This window comes from Fringilla coelebs (assembly GCF_963513975.1).
Source record: "Fringilla coelebs genome assembly, chromosome: 2".
In the NCBI taxonomy this organism is placed as follows: domain Eukaryota; kingdom Metazoa; phylum Chordata; class Aves; order Passeriformes; family Fringillidae; genus Fringilla; species Fringilla coelebs.
The window spans coordinates 9,940,778-9,958,536 of record NC_140029.1 but is presented as its reverse complement, the minus strand read 5'-3'; positions in this window follow the sequence as shown (position 1 = coordinate 9,958,536).

Genomic DNA, 17,759 nt, shown 5'->3' with positions numbered 1-17,759 from the left:
AGTCTCTATTTATTTTGTTTAATTAGCACTGAGGTGCTGAGAATGTCAAGGGCAAATGTTTAGGTTAGTTATTAAACAAGGTGCTAGTATAATTCACTGTCTGAAGCGGCTCTTCCTCGAGATACAAACACACACAGGCACGAAGGTGGAGTGCAATGTCCATAAAGGATTATTAAAAAGGAAGAGCAGGAAGATTCAACCTGGGGATTTTAAAGAGAATGTTGCTACTTACATTTGAGGGAGAACTAGAGAGTGGGAAGATAAAAGTTGAGCCAGAAAAGCCATTATCTAGTGAAGAAACAGGGAAAATCTTGTCCATGAGTGCTAATTATTATATCCCTATTAACAGTACTTAGAGGGTTTTTTTACCTTCTAACTATAGGAACATTCACATTAATTTCAAAAGGTTCAGGATTAAAACCGAGTGGTTTGCACAGCTTCCTTCCAAGTTTAATTTCATTCTGTTCACAGTTTAAGGCTGAAACAGAAAGAAAAAATATTATTTACATGACAAACTTCTCGGAGCACAAACAGCTTTGCTCTTACAGCTGCTCGTAGGAGTTAGCATATGAGGTCTAGTCCTGGTTTCTCAGCGGTGTTATGTTAGAGAACACTTACAGCATATTGCAACAATTTCTCCTTTTCATTTAGATGTCTCCTCTGCTAGAAGCACAACCACCAAAGCTCAGTATCCCGATTCCCTAGCAGGTGTATCACAGTGCATATAAGGAACATGACGTTAGCAGAAGTTTGGTGTATTTCTAATGGCTCTTGGCCATAGGTGTCTGTGAATTTAACTACCACCAGTTTGTCACTAATCCTGAAAAAGAAACTCATTTCCTTGAGCTGTTGCTGCTAGAACTTGGAAAGAAATTAGAAATTTGGAGGTGGAATGTTGTGGAGTTTGTTGGTTTTTTGGATTTTTTTTTAATGTGTGGTCTTAGTTCACTAGGTATTTACCAGACACATATGTTAAACAATTTATTTGTTTGAGTCGTGTTTCTGTTACATCCCAAACATAATGTGTTAAGTATTGGAAGAATGTAGCAAAAATAATATTTAAAAAAAGGAGTTAAACAATAATTGATAAAGACCATAGACGTGCCAAGCTAAAGATTTCAAAACCCCATGAAGTGCAGAATCATGGTTCTGATCTGGTATTTCAAATAAAAGGGAGAGAAAAAGTAAACACCTTGCTAGAATATGTGAAAACTTGTGATATTATATACAGAAATAACACTGGCATCTATAGTTAATGTTGCCAGTACTTCCTGGCAGTAAAAACTCAGTTTTTATTTAATTAAACCTTTGCTGTTTGGGCTGAAGTTGTCTATACAAGATAGCTGCTTCAGGTTGATTTTCTTGTTTAAGAGTTACAGCTAAAATTCAGTCATATGTAGTCTGAAAAACAGACATTTTCACCATATTAAAAAAAAAAAAAAAATCCCAAAGATTTCAACACTTTACTCAGTGAGAAGCAGAAGGTTGACAAACAGCCTTCCCCCAAAAAAACCCCAAGCACAGCCTGCACACCTCAGTACAGTGTGCTATGCTCGAGAGAGATGCTTTGGTGTCTTATAGTCCCCAAAGAATTCATCCGAGGTGAGTGTGTGGAATCCATTTACAGTTTCTCTGTCTGAATAAATGATGTATCAGCAAGAGGACGCTTGGGCAGGCTCCAGCCTCCACCTTCTGGCCACCCACTGTTCCCAAAGTACCTCAGAGAGTGCTGGAGCCCACCCCAGGAGTGAAAAGGAACAGGGACATGTCAGCCCACCTCAAAGACACTGCTCACAGAGCTTATTAGAAACAGCCCACTTGTCCTAAGGCACCATCCAGCTCTGGGGGTTCAAGGGTTAGGAAAGCCTGGGCTTCACAAAGGGCAAGGAGGGCAGGAAAGAAGGCAGGGGCAGCATAAATGTACAAGGAAGGTTAAGTGAATAGAGGCAAAATGGGAAAAGACAGTGAGAAAGCCATGGTAGCAGAGTTCATAACAAAGTAACAAGCACCATTGCTTCAGAAATGTCTCTTTAAGTATTGTGGCTATCTCTTTTCCTATGGTCAATGGATGTGAAATCAACTGCAAAAGTCTGCCCTGCCCCCCCGGGCGGTCAGTCCAGAGAAGGAGCAGCCACTGAAGCTGTTAGTTCAAGTGATAAGGATCTCCTCTGTGTCCCCAGGAAGACCTGACCTTTGCTGATGACATAACTTGCGGTTCAGTGCAATTTCACACAGTGTGCCTTTCATCTGTACAAATAAGTAATTTTTTTGAAATGTCTGAATGACTTACCTAGTTTCATTTTCGGAGCTCAAACTGGAAAATGAAATCAATTACAAGGATATTTCTAACATGTAAGATATTAAAAGCTTGTTGAATGTTTCCAAATACCAGGTGCAAAGCGCTGCCCCCTCTTACCATCAGTGGGCAGTTCCAATGAATCTCAGTAAGTCTGTACATGGAATCTCTATCAGGAAACAGGGAAAAAAATACCATCTCTAAATCTAACAGAGAGTTTCCTTACTGTGTGGTATTTTCTGGGTCCTCCATTGGAGGAGGAAATGATGAATCTGATTCCATGTTCTTAGAAGGCTAATTTGTAATTTTATGATATATGATATGATATGATATGATATGATATGATATGATATGATATTATATTATATTATATTATATTATATTATATTATATTATATTATATTATATTATATTATATTATATTATATTATATAAAAGAATGCTATACTAAACTATATTAAAGAATAGAGAAAGGATATAGAGAGAAGGCTACAAAGAATGCTAATGAAAATTTGGGACTCTCTCCTCAGAGTCCAACACAGCTTGACAGTGATTGGTCTTTAAGTAAAAACAATTCACATGAAACCAATGAAACAACGACCAGTTGGTAAACAATGTCCAAACCACATTCCAAAGCAGCAAAACGCAGGAGAAGCAAATCAGATAATTATTTTTTTCATTCTTCTTTGAGGCTGCTCAGCTTCCCAGGAGAAGAAATCCTGGTGAAGGGATTTTTCCAGAAAATATGACCGTGACAATCACTGTTTATGAGAAGCCATATGCTAAAGTCACAAAAACCATCAAAGTATTTCAAGAGAATAAATACCTTTGAATTCAATAAAAAGTCAGTATAGAGATAAAATTCAATGAATTAATAGTAAAGGTTCGAAGACCTACTGTCTGCCTGCTTCATTTCCTTGGAGAGGCAGGGATCCTCAGGAAACATAGCTCATGCTCATGTATTAATTAGTATGCCACCATTTACGTTAGTCAGAGCACATGTAGAAACAGCTGAATTAAATCCGTCTAAATCTTGTCATTCCCTCACTTCTAAGTGCCACACTTTGGAGCAACAATATCTTTCAAAGTACAATGTATTATTCTGCATATAATTTGAAATGGAACAATTCTAATTTAAAGCATTTCCAATGAGTACTATTTTTCCAAGATACAAAAAGATATTAAGAAAGTGAGCTGCTACTAGTATTACTTCATGTGTCTAGCCCCACCATTTTTGTGTCTTCAGGTCAGGAAATAGTGAGATCATCAGGAAATAGTGAGATCTTCCTAAGCCTTTACTTCTCCAGGCTCAACAATCCCACCTCTCTCAGCTTATTTTATATAGAGTGCTCTGACCATCCTCATTGCCATCAGCAGGACTCATTCAGCATGACTGTACCTTTTCTGCACTGGGCAGCCAAAATTTTGGACAGAGCTCTCCAGAAATGGTCTTACAAATCCTCAATAGAAGTGGTGAATCACCTTCCTGGACCTGCAGGCTGCATTTTTACCAAGGCAAGTCAGGATGCCGTTGGCCTTCTTTGCTGCAAGGGCACCTTGGTGGTGCTTGTTCACCTCACTGCCTGTCTTGATCACCAGGTCATTTTTATTCAGAGCTGATCCCAGCCGTTCATACCCCAGCCTGTACTGGTGTGTGGTACAATCCTCTCTAAGGTGCAAGGTTTGCATTTGCATCCTTGACTTTTGTGAGGTTCCTGCCAGAGCATTACTGCAGTCTGAGCAGCTCCTTCAGAATCCCAGTCCTGCCCTCCAGTGCATTGCCTGCTCCTCCTCTGGCTCAGTGCCACCTGCAAATTTGTGGAGTTGCTCTTCATGCCATCCTAAGTCACACACCTTGTCAAGGGTCCTTCCAAGTCAAAGAGCTGAAGGAATTGGCCTGAATATGATGGACACTGCATAAGGAAAAGTGAGGGATTTAAGTTTTTCCCTCTGACTCTTACAGGAGAACAGTAGCAAGCAGTCAAAGCCGGGTCCCACAGCTGCCTCTGTTATCAGTTTTTTGCAGATTCAATAGGAAAAGCTGTGTGACAGAGGTCTCCTGAGATGGTTCCAGCCTTGCAACCTTTAAAGAAGGATCCAAGCAAGGAAGATGTTGGATTCTGTGGGACTTCTATTCCTCATAGTGTCTTGGCACCGGACCCTGTGATAATATCAGGAGCACTGAGGCAGCAGTTCAGTTCTTTTTCTCTGAAGTGGGGTAGGGTCTGAATTATGCATGGGCTGAGGTCACTGCTGCTAACATTCTTGGTTTTAAATTAGACTCCAAAGCCAAATAGGACCCAAACTGGGAAGTACAGCACCACCTAAGAGCTGCTGCATTTCCCTTATCCACTGTGAACCTGTCACTACACGGCAGAAGAAAACCTTGGGTGGTTTAGTACCGGCTGTGACACAAAATGCACAGTCACTATGAAAAAAAATGAGGCAGATACTGAAAAAGCATGTGAAAAGTTTATCTTAGTAGGAATGGAAAATAGTGTTATGTCCATGCAAGAAAACAAAATGTGTTTTGAAAACTGTGATGAAACAGAATATGGCATATCAAAGAAAATAAAAAAGGTGAGTAGAAACTACTCTTTGCACCAGGTGGTACACTCATACCAAGGGGAAATATATGGTTAAGCTAGTGACAAACAGAAAATTCAATGTGACTGATTCATCCAAAACTAAGAAGAGGAGCATCATTGTTACAAATTTTAATATCCTTTTCATTTCTTTTTTTTTTTCCCCTTTTCTGCAGAGCCTGGGATTGTAGGAACATTATCTCCTGATATATTTGTCACCTCATATGGCCAAATGAGCTACTGTGCAACCTCCCAGACATCATATCTGGGAAAGCATATTTGTTCTGCTTGTTGATGCCTGTTGGAATTTCTTTCACAATGTTTTGAATCTTTCCTCAAATCATTGTCATTTGTACATCTGACTGAGTGCATTTCCTCACTCATATATTTTAACACTTTTCATATGCCCTCGAGCATCAACAGAAATGTATTTTTCATTGGCTGAATTGATGTTGCTGTTTCTTCATTGCATTTGTAATGTGACATTCGTTTTTGTTTTGTTTTGTGTTTTGTTTTTTTTTTTTTCTCCTAGTACTCTACTTTAAATGACAAAGTATTTAAAGAGAGCAAGCTGGTTCATTCCACTCTGCTGTATTAAGAGAATGTTTCTAACTGCAATGTTAGAGCTAATCTAATTAAAATTAATGACAAAACTCAGTTTGAAAAAAGCGATATATTGCTGTGCTCTTTGGTTACTTTGGTTAACATGAAGGTCACCTAGAAAACCATTCCCCCCAGCATCCATCCTGTGGTTCTAGGTCTCCTGCTAGTGGGAAGGACAGCCAAGCCTGGAAGTTTTGCTGCCATTCCAGGTGTGACCATCCCAGTGCTGTGCTCCCTCAAGCTTTTGTTTTAACCTTCCTGTGGTCCATTTGGCATTTGACAAAGGCACCAGGCCTGTCCTCCAGCAGCAGTCCTGCAGTTCCCTCTCCCTAAACCCCAGCCCTTCTGTCCCCTTGCATTTCCTCTCTTTCTGTATTGCCCTTAGTAGAAATGCAGATGAGGAAGGGGAAGGCTGATTGTTGAGGACAATCCTATTACTTATCTAGCAAGGCTATTGTATTATTATAATATATCAGAGTTTCAGTCATAGTCTTTGTGCTGCCTTCAAAGCAAATTATTCAGATCTTTCTCCTAAATGAAGGAAAGGACAGTCACCTGGCTGGATTTTTTTTAAAACTCTGTCTGGCATTTTTTTGGATACCCTGAGAATCTATAAAAAATGTTTTTTACACTCACTTCTTGTAATCTCCTCTTCTGTCAGACTAACTTCATGCATGTTTAACATTTAAGAAAAAGAAAATTGAGACCTAGCAGTTCCCTTTCCTCTTTCTCCCTCCTCCACACTGTACACTCACCACTTGTTTTTAGCCAAGAAGTGGTGCTTCACAGCTCCAGTTGCTTTGTTATTCATATTAAGACTGCCAGTAAAAGAGTTTCATTTGGCTTCTGTCAGTCATACAAGAAGTAGTGAAAATAAAAGTGAAGGGAAGCTTGCAATCAGAAATACAGCCAAAAAAGTTTTGCATTGAGAAGTCTCAAAACTTCATTTCTTAACAGAATTGAATGCAAAGCAAATAAGGTGATAAAATTTTAGACAATTGAGAAAATAATGAATATTTACCAAGACTTTTCCCTAGATCTATTTTAAGTGGGTTTTTTTTTCCACCAAAATTCTTTGTTTTCATAAGGGAAAAAACCCCAAAAACATAAAACCAAGACTCAGAATGAAATCAGAAAAATTATTTTGACTCAAAAAATCAGGTTTAGACAAAGAAACTAAATTAAAACTCTCTCATAGAAGGTGACTTAAATTTTCCTTTAACATGTGTGTCTCTCCACCAGCTGGCCAGGTAAATTGCTCAATCCCCTAGTCCACTTAATCTGGACAGTGAAATTCCACTCTTAAAATCACTGAAAAAACAGTGACTCACTTTTCCTAAGTCTGTTTACCACAGTCCTGTGTTTCTTCCTTTTCTGGATGTCTCCACATTAAGAAATATGGAAAATGAAAGCGGCTGTCATGGTCTATTGAGAGATGTCAAGGCACCTTTGATGTTTTCAGGATCCTTGTTCACTTGAAGGAAAACATTAGTTATGAAATGATGGACCAAAGAGCTGCTGAAGCATGTGAAATTAGTAGAAAAAATAGTATAATACATCTTACAAAAATTAAATTTGTCATTCAAAAGAAAAAAATAGCTCATTCTGATGTCCAGTGTATTAAATCTACCTTCACTGGAGCACAAAGTATGTACCAGTCAATTACTGATTAAGGCAAAAGCCATATGTCAAATGCAGTATGTGATAGATTGAAGAAAAATCACTTTGACTAGCATGAAAATTAAACCCAGTCCCAGATTCTTTGCATACCCCAATCTCTTACTGAGTTGAGAAGATAAATACATTAAGAATGCACACTAGTTGGGAACAAGCCCTGGTAATAAATAACCTATGCCCTTCTGCAGTATCAGTTCATCCCTTTCTCCCCTCTTATCCTGTCACAGGGGCAAACATTTGTGTTTTGGTGTTGATTTTATAAATCAATAATTTTTAAAAAAATCAACTTCCTTTTCAGTTTGAGGAGTACAGGGTTGCAGTGAGGTTTTCCCTTTTCAGTTATCACTTACAGAGACTTTACATGATCCCCACAGCTTTCTGTCCTTGTGGGACCACAGTGGGATGGCAGCCAGCTGCTGGCAGCGGCGTGGCTGGTGTTGCCCTGCTGCTGGAGCCTTGGCTGTGAGCAGTGCCTGCACAGGCACACACAGAACAGATGTCTGTGGCGTGCTGCTCATTGGAGATGAACCATTATAGACCTTTCACACTGCTCATCCAAAATGTGGGTTGGAAATTGCCTCTCTGTTTGGAGTGGGATTCATCTGTCTGAAGAGCCCCACTGGTGCGAAGAATGAAGGGACTGATTCACAGGCAGATGCAGCCTGAATGTACAAGGAGCATTAGGAAGCCAGGGAGCCAAGTGCTGAGAGCTTGCCTCTGCCTGAAGGCAGCTACAGGTCTGGGGGCTGAGAAGAAAAAGTCCCATGGCCCTGTTACATTGCATGTCTGGCTCTCTAAAAATGGCATTTGGGATCCAAAAACTGACTAGAAACAGCGACACGATACTGAAAGCAAATTGATTCCCACCACTGTGAAGTAAGGGGTGAGATTGGAGTTGTTTGCAAGAGTTAGATCTTCTTTTCAGCCTACATCACACCTATGCCACTGCCCTGCCTCCCCACTGAAATAGTGTGCCTGAGAGGGGATTCTCTGTGGGAATGCCAATGATTTTACATCAGTGTTGGGTCACCTTCTCATTGAAACAATTCACTTTGTTTTGGTAGAGAAGAAAATACTGTCTAGGCTTTTTCTGTGCTTGATAGCACCAATTCCCACTCTGGAAGGAGTGCTCACATACTTTAGGTTAGAAGTGTCTTCAGTGCCCTGGCAGACAGAGGCAGATGTTTCCCTCCTTGTGCTCCATCTGCCAGGAGAACAGGGCTGGAACCAGTCTCACAAGCTGCCAGAAAAAAGCTAGCAGAGAGCAGAAACTTTTAAATGCTGCAAATTTAGTCCTCACTATTACCAAAGAAAACAGAAATGAATTTCAAAGTATTTTCCCATAAATCTCCATTCCTTGCTATTTTAAGTGAGCTACTCTGTTTTGTTGTGTATGACCACACAAGGTTTTAAATTTATGGGGTTGTTTTTTCTGGTTTGTTTTCTTTTTTTTTTCCCTTTTTTAATAAGTTTCAGCTTTATGGAAATTCTGTGACATCCTTGAAGGCTGGGATCAGATCCAAACTGTCTGTGCCATAATTATTTTCAAAACTTGCTGAATTTTGTGTCAACTTCAACTCGATGCCAATATTTCTGTTTCACACAAAAGGATCAGATGGTGCTGTGTATGAACAAGTGCATGTGGACATGATAAACTAGCACCTCCATAATGACTTGGAGTGACTCCATGTCCCTGGCTTCAAAAATATGCAAATTTGGGTTTGTCATAGTGAATTTTTCTCTTCTTCCCACTCCAAGAAAGAAGCAAGAAGAATGTGAAATTCAAAATGTAGTAGCAAAATGTGTTGGTTTTTTACAAATTGACTACTTAATTAAAATGGATGAATTCTGTGGCAAGAAAAATACTTTCCAGTGTGAGGAAGACACAAAGGGCTGTTGTGAAAATTAGAAATAGATATGCAATTTGGAGACAATAATTTCTGTCCAATATTCAAGAGTCTTCCTATCTCACATCCCTTTGAAATGATGACTCTAACTCTATGCATTGGTTTATTTTTTGTACTAATGAGCCATATGGATTTGTTCTTGCTTTTGGTAGCTGTTATATTTGCATTTGGGAACTTTAAAAAACAACTTAATGTGTAGCAGGAGTTTAATAAGGTTTTATGAAAGATCCAGGATCAGGCTGACCTTTCCTACTCAGGTGTCTGGGAACTCTGCCTTTTTTCCATGGAAAGAGTCTACAGAGAAATTAAAAGAAAATACAACAGCCTTCCAAAGCCCTTTGCACTGCTAGCTATGAGGAAAGCTGATGAAATGTTGGGGAGGTAATAGGGAGAAATGCAATGAAAAGTTAAGAAGGCTGGAGTGGAAGCTGAAGATGGGTGGGAACTAAATGTCAAGGATACTGGCAGAAATTGTAAAAATGAAAAAAATAGAACTCCAGAAATACCTTCAAAGTGATGAAAAGAATTATTATGTTCAAGGAGGTATTCAAACTGTGCAAGAAGTGGCAGCAAAGTTGAAGTGCTAACATGAAACTGCAGAAATGTCACTGCAGTACAATGGGATTTGTAATCCCTATCACAATGATAAGAGTAGTCAGTTGTGGAAACTCAGATACCCACAGATGTCACTGAATTCAAAGGTTTGAACACCTGGTAGTCTGTATGCTCTGTATCACTGACATGGAAAATATGGATTAGTCATAAAGACACAAAAATTAGTGCTCATTTAATAGGCATAGCATATTAAAAATGTAATGTTCAAATGAGAATGGAATGAGCAAAAAAACACATGGAATTTTTAAAATGCAGTTCATGGTGAGATCAAACTGTGAGTATAAGTCTTTAAGAATAGCATAGGCTAGGACAGATAATAGATGAAAGGCATCCTAAGTTGTCAAAGTCTAATACTAGTGAAAGCTGTAATTCAATTGAAAGTATAAAATAAACCAAAACAACATAAAAATGCAGCACAGGATTGTAAATGGGACCATCAGAGGAGATACCTCATGTGATAACAGCAAGGCTGTAAATATGAGGATGACAGAACTGAGAGAAGCAATGGGACTAAGCTCATATCATGGCAATGAAAAGCCATAAAGTGGGAGGGCAAAGAATATTTATGGGAGGAAAGACATTGAAAACTGAAAAAGATATGGGAAGACACCAGCCTATATTTTAAATAATAGATATGTCATGCAAAAGAGGCAGAGTGAAGGAGATGAAATATTGTGCAATAACACATCCGGGTCACCCAGAAACCCATGGAGCTGCTGTGAATTAAATGCTGTTACTGGGGGATTATTCCATATTTCTGTGTGTGGTATCAGCAACAAAGAAGAATGACAAAAAATGAGTCTGCATTTAGCTAAAGGTGATTAAATTTGATTTAAAATATAAAATTGCAATCTGAACAGCTGTTAACCACTATCAAAAATACCAGCACGCAAGGAAAAAAATATGTAAAACCCCAGTGTGACTATTCACTAGGCCATTAACAAATTAATTTTTTGTCAAGCTTTCAGAATACTAGGCAATGTGGCATTTTCTATAAGATTACTATACCTATAAATTCTTCACATATCCCCTGAAGAATCTACAAGAGAGTATAAAGCAAAATATCCAAGTGATATATGTGAAAATCTTTCACAGGTTTGAAAGAAGTGAAAAAAGAAAGGTGATGCTATCAGCACCGTGTTTTCTTTAAGCTTCCTTGATTTCTATAATAAGGGTGCTTAGAATAGCATTTTGGTACTAAGAAATAAAATATTCTTTAAAATATTTTATTAAAAATTGAAAATTACTTTATTTCAGTTGCATAACCGAGGAGCTAAAAGAAAAGGTAAAAGCGTTTGTAGAATTAAAATGAAATTATAAAATTAAAGGGTCTTCAAGTCCTTGGAAGATAATTTAGGATTGATAGACATAGATTGAGTGAGGGACAGGAAGGAACCTTTTACAAAAATAGGAAGTTTCTTTCTCAGGGGAACAAGAGCTACAGACTATTTCCAGTAACTTCTTATCTCACTAGAATGAGGCCAAGAAATAAGGACTAACCTCTTACCAGAGGACTCACCTCTCTGTTTGAAGCAGCCAAAGAAGGCTAAAAAGGAGCAGAACAGGAGGAAGAGAGGAAAATTACTATTAGCTGCATATGCCCAATTTCTGGAAGGCACATTTAGGCTCCCCTTCTATATGGTGAAGAGATCAATGTAATGAATACTTGATTTCCTTTCAGAGGGACTATGAAGTCTAAATGACATTTTTATCTATATCTCTAGATCATAAAGCTTCTGACAAAAGTCATCTAGAAGATGATGAATTGATAGATTCCAAAATATTGTAATTGAAATTATATACATCCTGTACAGTCAGAGAAGAGGATAATGCAGCAGGAGCTTTTAATTAAAATTGGTTTTATTGCATCAACAGCTTGTTTAAAGAACTATGGTTTCTTATATTTCATAAAATGAGACCTCTATATTATCCATATTTTGCTATATTTAAGAGTGCTAATACAGGCACAAAACCTAATGCTAATTTGTTAGTCCAAAGTCTTTCCACGGCAGATAATGATGTGTCCTTCCTAAGAGCTGAATGTTGATTCTGCTCTGAAAACAGACTTGCAAAAGCCCTCAGTAAATAAGTATTTCTTCTATTGACTCTATGCCCTAAGAAGCTTCTGTTTGCTATTTACTGCTACCTGCATACTGAATAATTACACTCAATAAATTCCTTCCTGCTATGCCTTTCTCAGATGGTTGGATAAGATTAGTCACAGCAGAAAGTGCCTTCATCTTTTTAAAAAGGCAATCTATTTTTTTCCAGAAACACAGGCATTCATTTAGATGTCGGAACTGCCTTATAATTTATTTTAAATTACAGTGGGTTTTTAAATCCCCTTTTCACATACTTATTGTTGAGGAAAACAGTGTAAATAAATGGAAAATTTAATATTTTATAGTTTTACTTTATTTTTAATGTATGCATGCACATGCATATAAAATACAACATATATGTAATATGCTTATAAACTGTATATATGTATGTGTATACCACATATTATCAGCAAAGGAAGAAAAGAGTCAGAAATTCATGTTCTTTCTTGGTTAAAGCCCCATATGAATGCAAAATGTAGAAATAATTTAAATAGCATTGATGCCCACGATTCCTTTCAATTTACTTCATTGTGGTTCAGAATCCAACATTTCATTTAAGCACTGGTAAAAATGAATGTCTGCATTTCAGCAGGGAGGTTCTAATAGAGCAACATGTACCAGAAGCAGGACCTGCTAAAAGTTTCTGTTTAACTACATGTCAATTGTTTGGTAATTATATTCACAGGCAATGAGACTTACTATTATTCTATTAACCTTTATAAAGAAGAAAAACAAATCAAGATTAAAAAAATCAAGATATATGAGCCTGTATACAAATGGCAGAAATTTTCACAATTGGCTATCAATTTTGTAACTTTGTGCATTTTTATAGAACTCCATAAACAAGATCAGATATCTTGTACTCTCTAAAAGTTGGAATGAAAGTAAACTTTAGTTTTCTTGAAAGTGGGATTATCACTGAGTAGTTACTATCCCTGTGCATTTTAAAGGTGTGGGATGGAAAGCACATCCCATGGGACAAACTGAGAGGAAGTTCAGTCCCTTAAATGAATCACTAATATATCTCCTTGTGACCACCTTGGTGCTCTAGTCCTACTCAGATAAGTTTAGCTGCAGGAAGTACAACTTTAGCAGGGATCCTGGTATTGTTATCTTCTATCAGACTTTGTCTGTCAGCCAAAGTTCTTTTACAATAGTTGAACTAATAATTTTAGATCTGAACACTGTGCATAGATTGCTATCAAATGGTTACAATGAAGAAATAGATTGCAGTGCTCAGCTATGATCCTTGCCGTGGCAAGAATTAATCATCATTTCTGCCAAGTGTCAGTCTCTAAAACAGTAGTGCCTCTCAGATCAGAGTTATTTCCAAGTGTTTTTCCCCATGCTAGAATCCAGTATGCCAGAGAAAATAACAAAAAGTACTTTGAACACAGGTAAAGAGGGTCACAACATTGGTGCATCTGGTCTTTTTTTTTTTTTTAATGTCATTAATTTTGGGCAGGTAAGAGAAAATACATATATTCTTATTTACTGGTGATAGTCAAATATACCACCGATGGTGGGCTCATTAATGCATGTCTTTTCAAGATTTTTATGTTCTAAATCTTTTTGCAGCTTCACACATCCTCTAGTTAATTAAAATCAACCACTTAGCAGAGGCTTGGAAGGTGTCTGGATATCTCACTTTAAAAACATTTGTTTGGGTGTCAGATATTTATGTAGTTGGAGAGGCTTAACAATATTATTTATTTAAATGCTTTCTTGTAGATGTTTAGAATCAGACTCATCATGATTAGGGGTCTAAATCTAATTTTCATGGCAAAACCCAATTAAATAATTGGAAAGAATACCAAGGCCTGGTGGCTTTACTACAGCTTATGTATACACACACAGAAATTGCTTCATCCGTCACTGATGCTCAACTGTCTCTGTCTGTCTAGAGCTGGCATCATCACCAGCAAATCAGGGTTTTATTATTTGTCTTTAAGGACAATCCCCAGACTTCTTGCTGGATTAGTGGTTGCTGTATTATTTCCAGTGTTATAATGTCTTTAAGTGTGCATCTTCCAATTGAGATATGATACTTTCTCTCAAAAAAAAAAAAAAAAACAAAACCCAAAATAAAACAACAAAAACAACAAACTAAAATAAAATTAATCTCTTCTGGAAAAAGAATGGGTTTGTTTTTTCACTATATAAAATAAATACAAAGAAAGTAACCAGTCTGATTATGTGAATACTAACACTGGCAGGCCAGGGCTCTATTTAGCTCCCCATTGAATGAGGATAAAAAGAATTTACTCTGAGCATCCCCACATTGGGATTCTCCTTAAAGAGTGAAAGAAACAATTCTCTACCAACCCTCTGGGCATCTTTAAAACTATGGCTTAGGTTTGTGTTGAAGGAAAAGGGGAAAACTGGCCCAAAAATCCTGCTGGGTGCAGACATGCCCAGCCAGCCCTGCAGAGAGGAGGAGCTGCAGGTGCTGGATGTGGAGCTGGTGCCTGTGGCTGCAGCCCCTGCTGCGGCTCACACGTGGCAAGGAAGCACAAACCCGCTTTTGCTGGTGACAGCTCTTTGTTGGAGGGACAGAGCGCTTTGCCCCAGCAGGAATACAGCAGCACATCTCCTCAGAGAGGTGCCCCTCAGGTACAAGCTCCAGCCCAGGGCTCTCAGGCAAACACCCCCAGCTCCAGGAAGGCAGCTCCTGGGCATGCATCCAGCAGCACACAGGGTGCAGGACTGAACCCTCACAGCAGCAGGCAGGACTTGCACTCCTTGGAAAGGAAGATCTGTTTTATAAATCCAACTGTGACCAAAACAAAAGGGCTGTTTCTCTGTAGTCACTTGTCTTTTGTCTCAGTTCTCATGTTGCAGCCTTTACTGTGGGTTTCTTATCTTTTTTGCTGTGTAATAATTATCCTTCATCTGCAAATTAGAAACAAGCTTCTTAAGCTCTCAACCTCAGCTCCACAGGATTAGATATTATCACTAAGTTTTCTGACATCTATTTCAAATGCTTCCTTTTTTTTTTAACTTTTCTTCTTTGAAACCAAAGGAGAAATTTTTGACTTAATTTTCTCCTCCACTAAATGAAGAGTAATACATTTAAGATTAATGTCCTCTTGGGTCAGGCAGAGCAGCCAACATTTCCATGACTTCGGACACCAGATGGTCTCTAGGAAAATGTTGTGACTTATAGGCACATTTTAGTCCTAACTATTATGAGTTTAGAGAAAATACTGTGATATAAGCCTGGGATCTAAAAGGAGAGCTGAGAAGGGTATAAACAGCCACACTGGCAGTTGACATCAGGCAATGCTCATAATCACTCACTGAAATGGGAATTTGTAGTGTTCTACAGCAGAAAACCTTCATTTCCTGCCTATCATTTAAAAAGGTTTCCTGAAAAATTTGTATCACAATGAAAACCGGTCATAAAAGATACTTATTATTTCCTGATTTGATATCGTCTTTAATTTGCAACTTACAACACACATTTCAAAGACAGAGCTCAGGACTTGAATTAGAGGGTGGTTATGCATTTTCTAATTCCTGCTTTTGTGAATTCTAATAGTTACAGGGAGAATTCAAATGAATTTGACAGCTTATCACAGGATTTTGTGCTAATAAAATTAATTTAGTAGTATGTTCTTCAGTGCAAATACGTAATTGAGATTTCCAATATTTGGTCTGCCAGAGTATTTTGAAAGTACCCACTCAGATCTAACAAAAACTACATGTATCACTCACTTCAGCAGAAAATGCATTATTTATAAAAGGTTGGATTTGGTTTCTGTGCCTAATACTTTCATTTTGACTTGGGAGATTTTTTTAAATCAAATAACTATCCAGATTGCTTTTTTTTTTTTGCCTCTTTTTTTTTTTTTTTTTTGGTCTCAATTAAATCTCAGCCATGGCAAAGGTAATGATCATATATCATGGAGCTGGAGCACTAAGTTGGCATTACCTAATAGTCTTTGAAGCTATTTCCCAGTTCCTTACATCTGAAGAGAAAGCTAAAGGAATAACTCCTTACTTTCTTTTTAGAAATCAAATTGGAATTAACTGTTTAAAAATAAAAGGTCAGAATTAGATAAAAAGAAACATTTCTTAGCAGACAAGCAATTAGATGATGGGAAAATGCTTTCTACTGATGAACCTGAGTCACTTTCACTAATGGTGTTCAGAAATAAGTTAGGTACATTTCTTGTTGGCTTTCTGTACAGGAACATTGTGCTCCACACAGGAGGTGGTACTGCGTGATCTGAGAGATCTTCTCCAGCTCAATAATCAAAGCTTCTGCAAGAAACAGGAATCATTACAGATCAGTGAGTTTTCTTCTTTTTTTTTCAAATGGAATATAGTGATTTGCCACAAATACTACTTGAAAGAATCTCAGCATCTCTTATTTGGCTAATTAAAAACTTTTGCAGTCCTTCTATATGCACTCACTGCTTTCAGCTAAATTCCTGGTGTAAATTTAGGAGTCATGATCTGTGGTATGTGTGGAGTACTTGTGGTACAGCTGATCAGCTGACTCAGAAATGGAATAAGGCCTGACATGAAAACCTTCACCCTGCTGCATGCTGCCTGCTGCCATCACCGCTTCTAATGGCAAGAGTTTACAAAAAAAAAATCTGCAAAAAGTTTACAGTTGGAAATGAACATGCTAGTGTGCTGATTTTGGCTGGGGTGAAGTGAATTTTCCTCCCAGTGGCTGGTACAGGGCAGTGGTTTGGATTTGTGCTGAACACGGCGTGGACAGTGCAGAGATGTTTTTGTTGTTGCTGAGCGGGGCTTACACAGAGCCGAGGCCATTGGGGCTCTTCACACTGTCACATTGGTGGGGAAGTTGGGGGTGAGTGGGAATCTGGGAGGAGTCACAGCTGGGACGGGTGACCCAGCTGATCCAAGGGATGTTCCAGACCCTGTGACATCAGGCTGGGTGTGAAACCAGGACCTGCTCTGCGTTCAGAGGGGCATCTGGCCCTGGGCAGCAGGTGGTGGGCAGTTGTATTCTGCATCACTTATTTTCCCCTCTTTCATCATTCTTATTATCATTTACCATTCTTACTGTGTTTTACCTTTACCTTTCTGATTATTAAACTCTTCTTATCTCAAGGGAAAAGTTTTTCTTTGATTCTCCTCCCCATTCCAGGGGGCTCAGGGAAGAGATGGTGGTTGGGCAAGTGGCTGAGTGCAGCTTAACTTCCAGCAAGGCTTAAACCATGACAGCTGACAATTTCTGTTACTGATGTCTCCTACATTGTAAAAAGTACATTACAAACGTGATATTTCCCAATATCCTGTGCATTTAGAAGTTGAAAAAACGAAGTCTTGGAGACTCAAGAAGTTCTTATCTTTTTGTTAACTTGTGTTCTACACTAGTAACTTAAAGCCTGTCTGTCAGGAAGAGTGATGGAATTAAACAGAGTAATAACATTTCTTGGTGATAATTCTGTCACTGGGTTGGTTTTTTTTTGTGTGTTACAGTAATACAACAGATCTGCATTTCTAAAATGTTACATATCTGCTTTTCTTTCCTCAATCTTTTGTATTTCTAATTTTACAGCCAGGTATGGTGCTTAGAAAAATGAATTGTGCATACTAGACTGGTTTCTTATTATTTTTTACTACTTGGTAAGCAAGAATTCAAACTTGGACTCCTTTGGGAATGCACAGTTTTTGTCCTCAGATCAGAAGGAATAATTTTTGCACACTTTCCTCTGGAACTGAGTGTTTATATAAATCTAGATATATGTGCAAAAATTATGTAATTTTTCATGAAAACCTAATTTTCTCATATTCACTTATTGTATGTGGCAAGCTACAACTCCATTAACTCTTATATTAGATACAACATGAGTATGCAGAAAAATAAGAGATATAAATAAGAGATATAAAATATGTTTTCACTGACAACAGGGCTATAAATTTAGCAACTCAAGGGAAAACCAGCAGTCTTCTTCAGTTTTAGAAAGATTGTCTTCCTGGGTTTGTCTGCCTT